Below are 19,025 nucleotides of genomic sequence, written 5' to 3' on the forward strand. Positions count from 1 at the left end.
CCACATCGTTCATATGTGCTGCAAATGAGCCCTAAAATGGACTTGAATGGTATTCTAATGGTTATATGTAGTTTCCTTAACTGGGTAGTGCAGCTAATGAGCCGAAGACGAGAGCACAATGAAAGGCAATTTGTAGCATCGAGTCCACCTCTTTTCGTGTATATTTTGAGCAGACTTTGGAAATATGGCGTTGCTGACTGAGTCTTAGCATGGTCGTGAGAGAAGAGGAGAAAAATAAATCACATCCTCACATTAAAATAATTCAACTTGGTGCTATGAGGTCATTGTGACAGTAAACTTTTCTCCACAGCAACAAGAGTCATTGCTTTTGGCTGCACACGCTGGGCTAAAAAAAAAAAAAAGCAACAAATCTCACATCCACGCCTCTTGCTATTGGTCCATGAAACTCTGGAGGCCACGGCGCGTTCAAAGTGCAACTTCTCTCAGTGCCAAAGAAAGTAAACATTAGCAAGTAGTGCTTGTTTTCATTATTATTCAATATTTATATGATAATGGTGGGAATCACCGAGTTGCTGGGAATCATGAGCACGCTACGTCATGAGCAATTAGCAATGCTACACCTGCACAAGAGTAGCCTGAATTTGCAATAGCTTGATTACGGTGGTCGAAGCAGTGTACTGCATTGCATCAGACTAAGCAGCGTTTCACAATAAAAAATATTGTTCCATTAATACCTCTTTGGTATTTCAATCAAAATTGACTGTGTATCGAATATTTTAGCCACTGAGTGTATACGTCATATGAAATGCTAGCAGGAAATATGTATGTACTGTATTTATTGCAATGGGTCAGTTTCATAAAATCTGTTAGTTGCTGCTTCTTGAAAGTTCAGCTACGTTAAGTTGGCAATTTGGGAGTTTATATTACATTAATATTTTCTTTTAACACCCCCTGTTTGTGTGAAAATACAATATTGTGATTAATTTGCATGATAGCAACAGTGTATTACAGTACGTGCATACATATAGATTTATGTAAAATAATGCTACATTTTTTTTCCTCCATGTATTTAATGTCAAAATAAAAAAATATTTTAAATATACAGGGGATCCTCAACTCACGATAGCGTTTGCATCCTACGACACTTCGTAACTCGATCTTGTTGGAAGAATCATCATTGCTAACACAGTTAAGTCATAATTACATTAAATATTGGTAATAAAATAATTCTAGGCTATAAATATACATTAAAAACGGTTATAAAAAAAGAACATTGTGCGAGAGCCCTCTTGCCTAGAGTCAACTAGGATGTGCTCACACTCACCTGCAAACCTAATAATAAAAAAGCGGTATAGAAAATTGATGTATTTTCATTATTATAAATTTGACATGTCTAATGGGCTGTTCTGCTATTAACTGGCGACCAGTCCAGGGTGTACCCAACCTCGTCCTCATTCAAAGTCAACCTGGACAGGCTCTAGCTCCCTCTGTATATAGCACTATATAACTATATAAATCTACTATTTAGTACAGTAGCTAAATATTTTGAAGGCTGAACACAATCAAACAAGTAAATAAATAATGTTCTGTTCACCCATTGTGCGCTATCCGACGTGCCAGATCGCCAGGCAGATGACGGCCCATGAACGTGTGTTCTTGGCGCCGAGCGGCAGATCGCCTCCTCCGCGTTCTCAGCGTGCTTGAGAGATATGAGATTAGACAGCTGCATGTCACACTCATTGTCCTTCGTTAACAAGTGTAATTTGTGCCTCATTCTGTCATCCGGCTCTTCCACGAGCGCCCAAATTCATTCTGGCTCTCCACGGAGGTTGGAAGAATCATCACGCTGGCAAGCGTACTCGTACCATCTGTGATAAGGAGAGCGGTGAGTACGCACACATGTAAAAAAAATCCAATATGAAGCGCGAAAGGCTCTCTGGTTGATAACATACAATGCTTATCGTTGGGCATGCACTCACAGATACAGTCAGTGCATACACCCGCATCCCCACGGTTGCCTTTCGGTATGATCCCCATTGTCATCGAATCCCATAGCCCCTTAACTAATTACAGCTGTAACAAATGAGATGATGCTATTCTGTGATGTACTCCAAATGGGCGAGTTTGCACACAATTCTTGACAGCTGATTGTAAAATCGCGGCATCTGCTCAGATTCATGTAGAACATAGCATATAGTAGTACAGCAGACGGACTGCCAAGTTCGTTTGACAGTTTTGCTAAATCGGCTGATGTCGTCGTTACCGCCTTTTTAGGTATTCAATGGTCTCCTATGATTTTGGCCTGTGGAGGTAGCCGGAGTAACAGAGTCGTGTGTGACGTAATAGATGACTTCAAGCTCTGATTTTGAAAGGCGCATTTTTCCTGAAAATCTTGGTTGGATTCCAAGCGAGGTTCCACTGTACTTTCACCGAATGCATTGTTTTTTGTGTGCCTTTATAAATATTACTTTTTCACTCCATTTTCTGACAGATGATGTAAGAATAACACTTTTTATTTTGGGTACATTTTGATGAGTGATGAGCTTTGGTTTTGTCATCCTCCAATCAGAGCTGAGAAAGTGCCGAGGGTCACATTTGCACAACTTCAGCACTCATTCTTCTGAGAAAAATATGATTTATGGTCATTTTATATGCTAGAATGAGCATAAATATTAAGATTGTGACCTTTCTGTCCTCCAAACACAGCGGAAGCAATCACCGCTCAATTTAATGATGATTTAAATTGTCCCAAAGAGCCGCCGACCCATGGACGGTGTCACTTTAAGTTGTGTAAGTCGTAGGATGTAACCGGATGGCTTTAATGAAATATGCAAATATATCGGTGAGGCAGAGTGTTACAATTAACCTTAAGATTTCAAAACATAAGCTACCTTCCTTCAAATTTTGGTAACATTATGTATGATGAGGTACAGTTGTAGACCGCTGCAAACTACAACAACACTAAACATTCTCCGACTTTATCTTATTTCTTCTGTGATGTGCTTTACGGATTTAGTGAAGGAACGTCAGTCAAATTGTCCGTTTTTTTTATTTTCTTCCATATGTTTCTGTTTTGTTTTGTTTGACAAGTTTCATCATGCCTTTCACACAGAGGTTTAAATAAAATATGGCACTGATGAAATAGGCAATGGGGGGGGGGGGGGGGGGGGGGGGATGTGCAGTCGTGTTTCAGTCGTCAATCGCAAAACAAAACAAAAAAGAATGCAAACAAAAAATATCCTTTTTTTTTAAACTAACAGTAGCACAACTTTCCCCCGAGGTCCTCGAATCCAATTATTTTTGCATAAACCAAGCAGCATGTAGCATATTCCCTCAACTAACGGCCTCACCTCTCATCCCTCTCCATATTAATTGCTAGGCGCGTCATCCACTTGAATAAACACATTTTTGTCCCCTTTGACGTTGACATCCGATGGCGTAGACGACCTCTCTGCCACAACAGACAACACATGGTGAGTAGACATGGCATCTGTAAAGCTGAACTTGAAGTGCAGCACGTTCATTCACTCATTGTATATACATAAGGTCATTTATCGTTACTTTTTTTTGCATAGTTAGGGCCAGATGTGATATCTAGAAATAATTTATATTTATATACAAAAATATAGTAACTACAAAAATACCGAAGTAGGTACATTTTGTAGAACAATTCATACATTAAAATGACAATAAATAGTAATATTAAGAGGTGCGTCTCAATAAATAAGAATATTGTGGAAAAGTCATAAAGATTCACTCCACAGTTGTTGTTGTTTTTAAAATAATTTGAATGATTATATGTTAACGCTATATAATGAAAACCCCAAATACAGTATCTCAGTAAATCTTTATATTACATAAACAATCTGACTGATTTTTAATACACGTTTATAAAAATTAGGTCGGGAAATACCTTTTAGCCAATTCCAACGCGTGGAATGAGTATACACAATAAGAGTTTCCCTTTTTGAATTGAACTACTGTACTGAAATTAATGACCTTTTCCATTATATTCTAATTAATGTATATTCTAATTTATTGAGATGCACCTGTCTATTGCATTTCTGCAAGTAACTAATGATTTAATAATATTATAAAGTTGCATTTGTACCTCTTTACCCCTAAAAGATATAGAATAAATATCCTCTGGCATTTTATGAGGAAATGTGCGTCTTTGAACGGTTTAAAAAGCGCATCCAGAGGTCAAAACACTAACTTTGTGTTTTACATCACTCATACGTCTTAACCCTTTTTATTCTCCATATTCTTCATCCTTCTCATCCTCACTCTGACTTTGCCCCCCTAACCTCCATACCCACCCCTTTCCGAGCGTTTGAACACTTCAGTTGCCATTTAGGCCACAGAAATATGACATCTTGTGCTCTAATGATTTGCAGACTATAAGTGGAAATGCCCAGCATGAATCATGAAAATGCATTTTTTCCATTTCCATTACGGAGGAGACGACATGATCCCAGAGAGATTTACACCATCATTGCTTTCTCATCCTCTCTCTCTCTCATCTTCTGTCGTATCCTCTCCTAGCGCCATGACGACTGCTCCCTCCCCCTAAAATGCATTTTCCTATTCAGCTCATTTACACGCTGAATAGTGCTTGCGTGTCTGTCGAATTCAGCCGAATGCGTGACAGAAAGAGTAGAATGTCACGATTTTGCTACTTTAATGTGGTCAGTTTACAAGTCCATCACAAAATCATTACTTTAGCCCACTGGGCAAATCGGCTTCAGTGATTAAATTAATCAAAGATTACTTTGTGGGGTTTCAATTTGTGCAGTTGCACGCTTGAATGTAGATACACTAGACTACAGCAATTACGGCACTCTTGTTTGAAACTTAAGACGCAATCCTTGGAGCACAACACAAGGTTTGCATTTTTTTTTGGTCTTCTGAAAGACTGTGCGAATTTACATGGTAATAAGGATTATAAGCATGGCACTTTTGCAGCTGGTTTGTTTGCACATACACGTGCAAGGTTAAACAATTTGATCTGTTGTGCAAAATCTTGTAAAGTCAATTATATTTATGGAGTTGACTTTAACAAATAATTTAAAAAATAATAATAATAATAATGTGGGTTTAGGTCAAAAGTTCATACAAAATTAAACTGATTTGCACGCAAAAAATTTACTAATGAATAGTAATGTGGTTAAATTGATCAATGAGAAAAAATACACAATGTAAAAATATACACTATTATAATAATGTCATAATTGCAAGAATAAAAATTGTGATATTAAGAGGAAAAAGTCATTTTACAAGCATAAATATCAAAATATTATTCCATATAGTGGAATGAAATATAAAAATAAAATAAAAGCTTATTATTTTTATTGTAGTAGTCATTTACTACAGTAAGAAAATTAGTTTTTGTCACAATATTATAACTTTGTGTTGATAACTTTAGAAATGTATCTCTTAATATATGTTTTTTGAGGTAATTTTACTTTTGGTTTTCTTTTCAGTGTCTGTTTTACACTTCTGCGCAACTGTATCTTGTTAAACACAAAAGAATTAAGCAAATGTTAGCTTAACTTTAACAAAATAGAAGTGACTAAAGGCATTTATCTTTGGCGGCCAGTTCGCAGAGGAACTCAGGCAATGCATTACCACTCAAGTTAATAAAAATTTTTTTTTTATAAAAAATAATAGCAAAGACCTCTGTCGTCTTTGGCCAGGAAATGAGCAGGGTTCAAATGGAAGTGTTCAACAGCTGGTCGAGGCGATCCATAAACAGATGATGGCGAGCCTGATTGGAACGCCGAACTGTGCTGCGTGCGGCTAAAGTTTCAACCTTCTGCCGAAGAGTGTAAATCATACAGCGCAAGGTAACACAAGCCAGATGTTTATTCATCACACAACCTGTGTGTGTGTGTGTGTGTGTGTGTGTGTGTGCGTGCGTGCGTGCGTGTGAGCTTCTGTATACTGCAAATGATCTTAAAAAGCATTTTCAAAATGCCAATATATATGCAATATATTATAAAGTAATACTCAGTTTTGATTGACACGGTCTGAGAGATACTCATTGAAAAGGACATTTAATATTGTGCTTGTATCTTGCAGGAGTGCACTGACTCATGTTGAGAGCTGTTTCTTACATTTTGTCTCGATCCTAGACAAACAAAAACATTTGCGAGTATTTTTTAAATTGGATGTCGTGCACCTAACAGCCTTACAGTCTGAAAATGTAATGAATGACTGCTGATATATAATTATGAAACATAATGGAGAAACACAAAATATTGGAGATTTTCACTGTACAATCATTACACTAAAGTGGTGCCTTGAGATACAAGTTTAATTCGCTTCGTGACCAAGCTTGTAAGTCAATACACTTGTATCTGAAGTCTTCTTTACCAATGTCATTAATCCATTTCAGCCTCCCCCCCAAAAAAAAAAAAAAAATGCTGTGTTATTAATTAAGAGAAAAACACTATACACGACAATAATGTTCTTTATAAAAATGTGTAGTAGTGACATAACGTAATGTAAATATTTAAAGAGTTTTTGCCACATTTTTTGCTTCAATTCATTGTGCTGGTCCTTCTGGTCCGTGCATCTTGGCCACCTGGGGGCAGTATATTAGACACATATAGACACAAAGTAAAGTTTCACAAATGTCTCAATAAGCTACAGTAGTATTAGCCAGTTTTTGCAAAGGATAAAAAAATATATATATGGCTGTGAGTATTGTCATATTGTCTGTCTACATGTGTTGCCCAATGGTGTGTGTTCAAATATCCAATGCTTAAAGGGTTATAACCTCACAACAGCCATGCAATTTGTTAGCTCATCTTTGGCATTTTGCATTGTTTGTTAGCATTAAGCTAAGCTTACTGTTGTAATACAAAGCAATTAGCGAGCCTGAAGCCTCTTTTTTTTGAAGAATTGTTCACTATCTGCCAAATTGTTGCTTGTTGTCAAGTGATTTGAGTTCATTTGAAAGATGGCTCGTATCTCGAAAAACTCATAAGACAAGCCACTCGTATCTCAATTCACCAATTTATATTCATATTATATGTACATATAAAAAAAACAAGCAGCAGGACTGGTGAAGTTGATTCTGTGAAAATATACCCATTAAGGTAAGCTTGGTATGTCGACAACATTAGCTTGTATTCAAATAGGATTTCAAATGCAAGATGCTAAACCCACATCTTTATTTTCGGCTCAATCTTGTTAAACAGCACAAACGGATGGACTAGAATACATGACATGGCTGAGACGGACTCCGATCAAGTAAACAGCAATAGGATCAAAAACAGAAAGTAGAAACCTACCCTAATAAAAAAAAAAGTAACAGTGTTAAACATTGCTTCATACAACCAACCCATCTGGTGGAGTCATTCAAATCACATTTTTGTTTTTACATTTTTTCCAACTCAAAGTTGATCAAATTCCAAGGTACATCACGTACGGGAAAAAAAAGGAATACCTGTAAGTGGTGTACAGCTTGACACTATTAATTTTTTTTTGGTCCAGACACTCCTAATTGAAGCCACTTGAGTCTGCAGTATTGTTTGCATATCGAAAACATATGGTTGATAGATTAACTGTTGATGAGTGTAAACGAGTGCTAATGTCATAGAAGTAGATAAATGTAGACATATCTTCAAGATTCAAAGATATGTAATAGAAGAGCAATAAGGAGTCTCCAACTAGCAAATAAAGAGGACCTTTGTGATGCTTTTGTTTTAAAAGTCTTAACCGTGAACTGTGCACAGGGTAGTTAGATGCATTAAGGCAGACACACATTGTGCACAAGAGCGTCGTCCTCGCTTTGACAAATGCGCCACTCTCTCTGCTCTAACAGGATCTTTATTGAACTCTAATGGGTGGAGACAGCCTCTGTATTGGCCGCTATCACAGGCAGCGAGAGGACCAGATGAATATTGAAGGCGAGAGCCAAAGACGACATCGGTGATAGAAGTTGTTTCAAAGCTGACAGGACAAAGCCACTGGAGGGAAAACAGACAACTGACAAGAGTTCGGCCAGCCGAGCGCACCAAATGCTGAACGCTGGAGTACAACCTGAGCACAAATCGATCATAAGTTAGACTTGGCAAACTTCTTCAAGAGCACAGTTGCTAATAGTCCCCCATTTAAATCTTTGAAATTACGAGAGACTAATTAATACTCGGCAGCACTGTGAAATAGCGGTTAGTGCCCAGTGCGGTTCAATTGACTTGCAACCAGTCCAGGATTTACCTCCTCATTGGCCCTCAAACTCAGCTCCGTGTAACCATGAACCTAGGACAAATGGTATAGAAAATAGATGGATGGAAAATAATATGAACTCAACTCAACGCTTCAGAAAAAAAAAAAAAATCAAACTTGAGAAAACGCAGATGACTATAGTGCTTGCAGTTCCGGACTGAGACGTGTGTACCACCATCCTACGTCACAATCTGGTTCGATGGTGATCATCACAACTTTCCCACGTTTGATATGACATACATGATAACAGACGCTACTCCAGGCTTTTGTGCGACTCTACACATCACAAGGTCACATCTTAGACCTGGTCATCTCTAAGGATGTTGAAATTCTATCAATTGACATTAAGGATATGGCTATTTCTGACCATTACAGAGTCTTCCTAAAGTTCAGACAACCTCTATGTCTATTTAGAAAAGGTACATAAATGAGAGCACCGCCACTAAGTTTATGGAGACCATTGCTGTGCCACAATCTGTGAATGCTGAGACAGTTGATGAACTTTTGGATAATTTCACCTGTAAAATCTCAAATGTCATGAATGCTGTCGTTCCTATTAAAACTAAGACAATCTTGAGGCGACCTAGAACACTGTGGAGGAGCACAATGATGGTAAAGACCTCGAAATCAAAGTGTAGGAAAGCAGAACGTAAGTGGAGAAAAACTAAACTCCAAATTGACTATGACCTCTACAGACAGAGTCAGGGCTAGACAGCAACACTTTTCTGAAATCATCAGGAAAAACTCTATTAACATGTCAGAATTTGATACAATTGACCAAAAAACTGTAGAGAAAACGGTTCAGCAGCTGAAACCATCAATGAGCTGTCTTGACTCAATGCCATCTGACTCTTCAAAGCTATTGCGAAGTCTGTGCTAGCTGATTTGCAGCAAATAATCAATTGCTCACTGCAGTCAGGCAAGTTTCCTAAAGCTCTTAAAGTAGCTGCCATTAAGCCTCTGCTAAAAAATAGAAGAAGAAGAAGAAGAAGAATGCTGGACGCTTCCATGTTAGCAAGCTATAGACCCATCTCAAATCTCCCTTTCATAGCCAAGATTTTCGAGAAAGTTATTTCAACTCAGCAATTTCTTGAACTTAAATGGACTTTTTGACAAATTTCAATCAGCTTTACGAACTCATCACAGTACAGAATCTGCTCTTATCAAAGTGCTAAATGATATAAGGTTAAATACTGACTCGGGACAGGTGTCAATTCTGGTCCTGTTGGACCTCAGTGCTTTTGATACGGTAGATCATAACATACTGCTGAACAGGTTGGAAACGTGGGTAGGACTAAATGAAACAGTCCTGAAATGGTTCAGGTCCTACCTGGAGGAAAGGAGTTATTTTGTAACCATTGGAAGTGTTCAATCTCATCGAATGGCAATGACCTATGGGGTCCCTCAAGGGTCAGTTCTTGGACCCCTCCTGTTCACCCTGTATATGCTACCCTTGGGTCAAATTCTTCAGAACTTGAATTTTGACTATCATAGGTTTGCAGATGACACACAGTTATATCCAGCAGTGTCTCCAGATGACTACAGTTCAATTGAACTTCTTATATGAAGAGCAGAATGCCGCCACCGTATGCCGGTCCAGGTGGACTTGGTATCCAAGCAACTGTATCAAAGCAGCGGTGGCATTGGCAATTGAATCCAGAGGACTTTACAATGTAGGAACAATGCAGCTGTCATTCGGCAGCAGCTAAGATCACCTGCTCGGACTCTCCCTCCAGCACGTCCGCAGGGAGCTCATTCCGATCAGAACTTTCCTCGGAAAGACCCAACGTGTGTCTACCGACACCAGCGGAACATTTGTCAGCAAATTCGATACTGATCAAGTAAAACCAGGAGAACTGAACATTGGAAAAGGTTTAGATTTGTTTATTGTAACTAACTAAATGCATTAATTAAATTTAAAATCCTCATACAAGTTATCAAAATAACCACTACACCAAGAAAAATTGCATAATCAATGAACGGCTCCCGTCAAGGACAGTTATTAAATAAAAAGCCCCCCCAAAATTCCTACCAGAAATATGATAGTCTTTTGATTTTATATTTTATTTATTTAGTTATTTGCTTTTTCAGATTAACCATTAAAACAGATTAAATTGACACACAGTTATATCCAGCAGTGTCTCCAGATGACTACAGTTCAATGGAAGTGTTGTGTCACTATCTAAAACAGATAAATATCTGGATGAGCCAAAATGTTCTTCAATTAAACCACAACAAAACTGAGATAATTGTTTTTGGCAATAAAGAAAAGAGTCGCTCTCTTTAAAACCAAAGACCAAGTCCGAAACCTTGGTGTTCTGATAGATTCTGAACTGACCTGCAACAGTCATATCAAATCAATGACTAAAACTGCCTTCTACCATCTGAAGAACATATCCAGAGTGAAGGCTTGCAAGTGCCAAGCAGGCCAGGAGAAGCTCATCCGTGCTTTTATCTCAACTAGACTTGACTATTGTAATGGTCTTCTGACCAGACTCCCCAGAAAGAGCATTAAACAGCTGCAGCTCATTCAGAATGCTGCAGCTCGGGTTCTGACCAGAATAAAGAGGTCAGAGCATAATACTCCAATTCTAAAGTCTTTACTCTGGCTTCCAATCAGCTTTAGAATAGATTTTAAAGTTCTGCTACTAGTCTACAACTCACTAAATGGTTTAGGTCCTGAACACATGAATGAAACGCTAATGGAATATAAACCCAGTACGACTCTCAGATCGACAGACTCAGGTCAAATAGTGGAGCACAGAGTCCAAAGCAAACATGGTGGAGCAGCATTTAGCTATTATGCTGCACACAAATGGAATAAGTTGCCAACAGAAGTGACATCAGTCCCAAGTGTGCATGTTTGTAAGTCCAGGTTAAAAACTCTTTTTTTCCCCCATGCTTTTTAGAGCATTTTCACTTTTAAAATTATATTTCTTGCACTGTACCCTGTTTTAATTGTATTTTTTTCTCTTTGTTTTCAAAGTTTATAACCTGTTTTTTTCTTTGTTTTTTAATGCTTTTACTCATGTAAAGCACATTGAGTTATCTTGTGTATGAAATGCGCTATATAAATAAATTTGCTTTGCTTTCCTTTACACGTGTACTTTATCTTAAATTTTTTTGTTTAACTCCAAATTACCTAGGTCAGTGGTTCTCAAATTTTTTTACACAAAGTACCACCACAAAAAAGTACTTGGCTCTCCAAATACCACCGTAATGACCAACATTACAACAAGTGTTCATCAAAAACTGAGGCACAGGTTGTATTCCTAAAAAGTATAACTAAAAAGTATATATGTATTCATGGTAAGTAACTGTAACAGTATGCACAATTTGAACTTTGACAATGCACTTAATATAAATATCGGAAAATGAAAAAAATATGCTTAGATAATGATTAAATTAAAATCTATTACACATTATAATTGAAGACAAAATTTACTTAAAAAAATACCTAAAATACAGGTGTTAAAGAATAAATCCAAATGTATTATACTTAAAAGTTGAATACAATTGAACTGTCCTTAAAAAATGTACTGTGCATGGAAAGTAAAAAATATAATGTATTGGATTAAAACACACACGCACGCATACACACAGAAATCATCCCAGGAATGTAAAATCTGGTTAAGAACACTGAGGACCAAGGTCAATACTAAGTCCTGGTCCTTTTGATATGTAGGGGACAATTAATATTTAGTGACTCGTTAGAATGTGTCAGTGTAAATCATTGATGGATGCTCGATCCATAAGGGGCTTATGAATGTTGGATCAATCCTCATAATTAGACTGAACAGTGGAACCCTTAAGGCTAAAAGAAATGTTTTACATGTAAAGCACTTCAGTTATGTGCCACCATGAAGGATGTGTTTCGTGCATGAGAGCGTTTATCCAATGTTTTTGCACATTTTCAGCTGTGCACATTCACAGGCATCTGTGAATTTGCCAACAGGTACGCTCTCTTCATTTGTACTCTTGCCTTGTTCCTGCCTTCCATCGTCTTTCCAGTAGCCGCACTGTATGAACCGTCCAGGCAATCTGCTTGGGTGACACCTGACTTGACCTGGATGTGCACCTTGACACGTGACTTTTCGAAAAGCGTCGCCGCCGTTCAAGATGTCACATGAATTACCACCTGTGAAAGATCCCGCTGGGGACGATTTTAAGAATCTTTTTTTTTTTTTTCAGAACCATCTGGTAAAGGGGATGACGACTTAACAACCCCCTGCCGCTTTTGACTACCCAGAGCACCTGTCAATCACATCTCTTATAATCACTGGTTTGATGTGATGCAAAGTGCAATCGACACACCAAGCCTGCGAGGGACAAATAAGTTCGGTGTGGTGCTGAATTAATCAGTGTTGACAAGAGGAGACCTCCCGGAGTTGTTTCTCATAATGACGCATCGTTGGCCTCAACTCCTAATTGCTCTTGTGTGGGTGTCATGAAATAAAGAGTGAGGGAGGGGAATATGAATCTAAAAGGAAGTCTAGTTTGATTTCAACCATGATTGCTCAGTTTAGTGCAAAACGTTACGCTTGAGAAGATGACTGATGGCACAATGGGACTTATTATCTGAAATATCTGAAATTGAAAAGCAAATTTTCTCATTTGAAATAATGTAAAGTGAATTTGTGCCAGGCTAACTAAACACTTGAATTAACTTTTAATTCATTTTAAGTGGAAAGAGAAGTAATTGTATAACAAAGCACAATCAAACTAGGAATAAAGTCAAACTATTCACCCTTTTACAAGTATTGAAAGACATCTAATGGAGAAGGAAGGCGTTTGGTAGGTATTACTGAAATTACAGAAGTAAAACAATAGACAAAAAGCAAAATACATTTGTGGAGTCAATCCTTTTACAGACATCTCACGTGACATTTCACCACCATTTTTTTTACAGAGAGTTTAGGTTAACCTCCACGCTAGACAACTTCTGGGGTGTTCGATATTGGAACTTTTACAGCATTTAGTTGCAGTTATTTGATAAACTACATCGAAAAGCAAAAGAAAACTAATGGACAATCATTTGCCGATAAGAAGGCGACCTCTTTTGTGAAGATAAGTAAGAAGAATGTCCTGCAGCCATGTTTGCTTTTAAGAAAGGACAAAAGTCAAACAGACACTTACTGTACTTCTGTAATTCTACTGAGTATCTTTTCATTCGGTTGCACGTGGGCGTCTACCGAAAGGCCTCCTGACTTCATGCTGTTTGCGTTAGACGCTACATGTTTGGAGAAAATGCAATGAATCTCAAAATGAAAGGTAATATCCGCTGACCTTTTCGACGGGACCTATCTACATTATTCAAGCGAGACGCACAGACCACATTTGATGCGGAATCGGCTAAACGACGCACCGAATCATCTTTTATTCATGCGGCTGCTCCCTAAGCTGCTGCTACCAAAGACAAATGTTGCGAGGTGTTTGTGGGTGACATTGATATGAAAGTGCACTTTGAAATAATAGTCATAATGCTGCTAATAATAAGAGCATAAATTGTATTTAAAAGTCGTATGAGCAGTGAAGGTTTTATAAGATTGCTTTGATAAATGTAGGATGTAGTATTTATTAAGGTTACTGAATGAAAAGGAGTACAAACAAGAACAACTTTTGCAACGATTGAATTCAGGACTGATGACTAAAGAGCAAGTATAACTAATAGAATTTAAAAAAACAAAAGTTTTAGACTAGGTCATCTAACAGTGTACAAAGTAAGGCGTTCCCTCGCCACTTAGCGCTTCACGTTTTGCGGCTTCAGTGCTTCGCGGGTTTTTCCAAAATATGTATTCATCAAAAAAAATTCATCAACTAAAAATGAAAAAATACAGCCATATCGGCAGCCATTTCGTTGTTTCATGTTGATGTGCGAGAGAGGTTTCCCTACATGCCAAACAAAGAGATGAGTTGACTCAGTGGCTTTGTACATGCCCGTACTGTACTGTACATGCCACGGGCACTCATACAAGGCGCGTGATTGGTTCCCGGCGCGAGATCGACCAATGAGAGCACGAGTGGATTGTCTGGTCCACGCTGTTAACTGTCTCGCATACTGTATCTTACTGTTGTGTTCGTGATAACTTCTTTTGTTTAAGCGCTAACATTTTTTGATTAGTTAAGCCCTTACAATGCCGACTAAGCGCTGTGCCCCTGCGAAAGCTTCCTCCGGGGCGCCCAAGAGGAAGAAGAAGATGATGACCAGCAGTGAAAAAGTGAAACTTTTAGATCAAAGAGGGCAGAGGTTATGCATCTGTGGCACGCCATTATGGCGTGAATAAATCTACAGTGCGGTACATCAAGAAAGAGGAAGCAAACATCCGCAAAACTGCTTCAATAAGGAAGCGAAACGTGTGGTAACTCCGCGTAATAAGAGATGGGGTTATGTCCTTGTACAGGGGAATTTTGAAGCAAAACAAAAACCAAAGACAACAACTACCCATCACCATGTTTTTCTCCAAGGTAAAACCCCACCATCAGCGCCTCCAGCAGAAAAGTCTCCGAGTGAACCTAAAGCCTCTACGAGTCAAGTGAGAGCCTCTCCTCCGCCACCAACGCAAGTAATCTTTGTCTCAAATATCCATCCATCCATCCATTTTCTGAGCCGCTTCTCCTCACTAGGGTCGCGGGCGTGCTGGAGCCTATCCCAGCTGTCATCGGGCAGGAGGCGGGGTACACCCTGAACTGGTTGCCAGCCAATCGCAGGGCACATAGAAACTAACAACCATTCGCACTCACAGTCATGCCTACGGGCAATTTAGAGTCTCCAATTAATGCATGTTTTTGGGATGTGGGAGGAAACCGGAGTGCCCGGAGAAAACCCACGCAGGCACGGGGAGAACATGCAAACTCCACACAGGCGGGGACGGGGATTGAACCCCGCACCTCAGAACTGTGAGGCTGACGCTCTAACCAGTCGGCCACCGTGCCGCCTGTCTCAAATATGTAAAGTATAAATAATGTTTACATATTTTAAACACTCTAGTACACACATACACATGCACGAAAATTCCTAGGGGGGGGGGGGGGGGGGGGCAAATCCTACTTCGCGGTTTTTCACCTTTCGCGGGGGGTTCTGGTCCCCATTAATCGCGAAAAACGAGGGATCACTGTATTACGTTTCCTCACAAATAGCTGGATTTATGGAGGGCTAGTACAGAATGTAATGAAACTGGTGGTGTTATAAAATAGGAAAGCTTGACCTTGAGTTTTGCTTTATCAACGTGAAATAAGATTGTAAAGAGGTAAAAATGCCCTCATGTTTTGAATGAAGCAACTACTGTATAATTAATTTTATGAATAGGTTATTGTTATGAGAATGTCTATTGTATAATGTATATTGTTTATTATAAATAACGAGTGTACATAGTAACTATATTACATTAATAGCTCATACATCAAAGGTTAATAGGATATTATGGTTATGGCTAACTAAATATTGTATACACAGGTAAATATGGTTATTGTGACAAGTGTATTGCATACATGTACAGTATATGGTAATATTAACTTCTTTGTTACAAAGCGGTAGTAGTACGTGACAATTCTTAAATATTGTTATTACACTGATAATAAAATAGATATTCAGGGGTAAGAACAGATACGTTTATACTTTTTAAGACTTCTTTTATAAATGAATTTTGAATTGAATTAAATGATCAGCTATGTGTTAGGGGTTAATTCATTACCCATGTTTGTCTCAATTATGACTATCCTTTAACATCTGTTTTATTTGCTGTTGTTTTCATTTGTTTTCATTTTTTATTGCATAAATGATATTATTTTACTTATAAATTTATAAATATATATATTTATATAAATTACTTACTTTTATTATTTTTAAGTTGATGTGTGGAGAAGTGCATGTCAATGAAATGTCAACAATAGATTAGACTTTAATAGGTTTGCTTCCAGGGAAGACAACAAAGTTTGGGTCTTGAGTCAATAAAGTTTGCGAAACAAACTGACCCGATGATATACGACCTCAACGACTATTAGGACATATTAATGCTTGCAATTCTACGATGAAACCTTCACGTCCTTTTCACGTCCCGACAGTCCAATGATTTACATCTCAGTGGCTCTCTTGTGTATGACATGAAGTCTACCAGGGTTTGGCCCGCGTAACCCGAGCTCGTACGCCTCCTGCCACTCACCAGCTATGACCCATCCATCATCTGGATTATAATTACTCCATAGAGCTCCCTCGCCCTCGCTCACTGTAGCCTACACAGGTTGATTCAGCCACACACGTTTAACCTCAGATGGTCTGCAGAAGTGATTAGAGCTGCTGGACACGACCTCATCAGAAAGCAAAGTTTTAGGTATAAAGGCGTTGAGCAGCGGGTGGTGCTTTGTTTTTGTTTTTGAGCGGACCCCCCAAAAAATGAGATATCAATAGAGTGGAAGACGGAGGGAAAGAAAGAAAAAGGGCTAAGCGTCTGTCTTATATGAAGAGCAGAATGCCGCCACCGTATGCCGGTCCAGGTGGACTTGGTATCCAAGCAACTGTATCAAAGCAGCAGTGGCATTGGCAATTGAATCCAGAGGACTTTACAAAGTAGGAACAATGCAGCTGTCATTCGGCAGCAGGTAAGATCACCTGCTCGGACTCTCCCTCCAGCACGTCCGCAGGGAGCTCATTCCGATCAGAACTTGCCTCGGAAAGACCCAACGTGTGTCTACCGACACCAGCGGAACATTTGTCAGCAAATTCGATACTGATCAAGTAAAACCAGGAGAACTGAACATTGGAAAAGGTTTAGATTTGTTTATTGTAACTAACTAAATGCATTAATTAAATTCAAAATCCTCATACAAGTTATCAAAATAACCACTACACCAAGAAAAATTGCATAATCAATGAACGGCTCCCGTCAAGGACAGTTATTAAATAAAAAGCCCCCCCAAAATTCCTACCAGAAATATGATAGTCTTTTGATTTGATATTTAATTGATTTAGTTATTTGCTTTTTCAGATTAACCATTAAAACAGATTAAATTGACATTTTTGCATTTATTTTTCTACCTCTTCACAGACTTCTAGAATCTTCTTACATTTTCTAATTCGATCAACAAGTGTTTATTGTTTAGTCGAAAATTAAATGGATTTGTTCCATAAGTCAAGGTAACAACCGCTGCGGCGCAGCAGGAATTTATTATTAAATTTGTTTGCTTTTTTTTAATAAAATCAGATGATACAGCACTCTCGCACCGACATGGACCTGGCTGGCCGACAAAAAATGGATGTTTAGCAAAAAAGTAGGAAGGAATAAATGGGCTTAATTGTGCTAATGAGGGATTGCAAAACAGCCAACAAGTTCATTTTAAGATGCAAATAGGTAATTTGTTTGCCAGTACAAAATGTTGCATCCTGTCTGGAGTATATTCAGCAAAACACCACCAGCAACCCTCCTAAAATCCTTTATATAATAATCATATTAGCGGGGCTAATTTTCTCTAATTGCAACCACCTGATTCTGTGGCGAGCATCTCGCTTAATAACGGGACTAAACTGCAGAATGACGGCTCGACATGGAACGTTTTCAGGCTTTCTGGAAGAGAGCCCAAACTGCAGAAGCCAAATGTTCTGAGCATCTCAACTTTCTTACACCGGGGTGTCTGAAAATTGTATTTCAACCATTTCCACAGATTCAGTAAGTTTGTTGGGAAAGTTGAAATCAATCATTGGAACTTGATGTTTCAATGTGACCTTTTCACTGCTGCACGGAACCATTCTCTCCAGAGTTAAGTTTAGTTTTCGTTACATTATATTTCACTGAACTGTAACCGGATGTAGTTGCACTTGATATGTACTGTATGTCAGCATCAGGAAACATAAGAAGACATTAACGTTGTCTATATTAAGTATGATTGTAAATAAAACTAATATCCATCCGTCTCTATTTCAATCACAGGGCACATATGGAGACAGACAAACATTGAACAACTGAGCCTTTCGGGGATGCTCCTTTTATACCTAATCATGACACTCACCTGTTTCCAATTAACCTGTTTCTTGCGTTTTTATTTAGGTTCTGCCTTTTTGTATGGTCCCTCGCTATCAGGTTGCAGTCTGTACCATTGTCATGGTCATTAGCCTGTCAGTTAGTCCACACAGCACCATGGATTGGTTGGTAATATCACTCGCTGTTCATGCTAATGTCAATTATTCCACACAGCCTCAGTAAATGTTTGTTTTAGGGCAGATTTAGAATCGAAAGGAGAAAAAAAAACACTCCCTTTTTCTTATTTGGTAACCCTAATGAATGTTATTGTTTTTATTTTCTGTATTCCTAGTTCAGTCTGGAGTAGACATCGGCATTCCCATAATCAATCAGGGAAACATATTCAATTGTATAACCCTAATCTAGAGCAAAACTAGTGGCAAGAAAAAAGGTTGCCAAAGGACACACTTGAGGACAAAATAAGACACACTTTTTCATGGAGCTTATTTTAGAAAGGAATGTAGATGGCACACTGTGTCGGGAAAATGGGATACATGTGGGGATTTAATTTATCCACATATAAGCCTGCAACTCCACATTAGCCTGAGTAACTTTGCAGACAGCTAAAGGCTTCTTTATACCCGCCGGACGGCGACCACGCTGACGTCACTGCATCCATCCGGCGCGTCGTTTGCCTTTATACTCGAGCGCAACCCACGCGCGCAGTTTTGAAAATGTACTGCAGTTCACCTCCAAGTTGAGGGTTTCGCTACAGCTGGTATTGGCTAGGACACCACAGGGTGGAGTCTCCTCTGCATTTTTTGGCCAATTCCGGGAGCCATTTTTACTTTCTTTTCAGTAACAATGAACAAAGGAACC

General features: G+C 38.6%; 1 long non-coding RNA gene across 1 annotated transcript; it reads left to right on the forward strand.

Annotated features, from left to right (window-relative positions):
- The first annotated feature begins 1,094 nt into the window (after nucleotides 1-1,094).
- Nucleotides 1,095-11,292, forward strand: LOC133475879 (uncharacterized). The gene is made up of 4 exons (XR_009787965.1): nucleotides 1,095-1,846; nucleotides 3,341-3,434; nucleotides 5,658-5,807; nucleotides 7,793-11,292. It is a non-coding gene; the product is annotated as an uncharacterized LOC133475879 (long non-coding RNA).
- Nucleotides 11,293-19,025: the final 7,733 nt, after the last annotated feature.

The sequence above is a fragment of the Phyllopteryx taeniolatus genome, chromosome 3, assembly GCF_024500385.1.
Source record: "Phyllopteryx taeniolatus isolate TA_2022b chromosome 3, UOR_Ptae_1.2, whole genome shotgun sequence".
In the NCBI taxonomy this organism is placed as follows: Eukaryota; Metazoa; Chordata; class Actinopteri; order Syngnathiformes; family Syngnathidae; genus Phyllopteryx; species Phyllopteryx taeniolatus.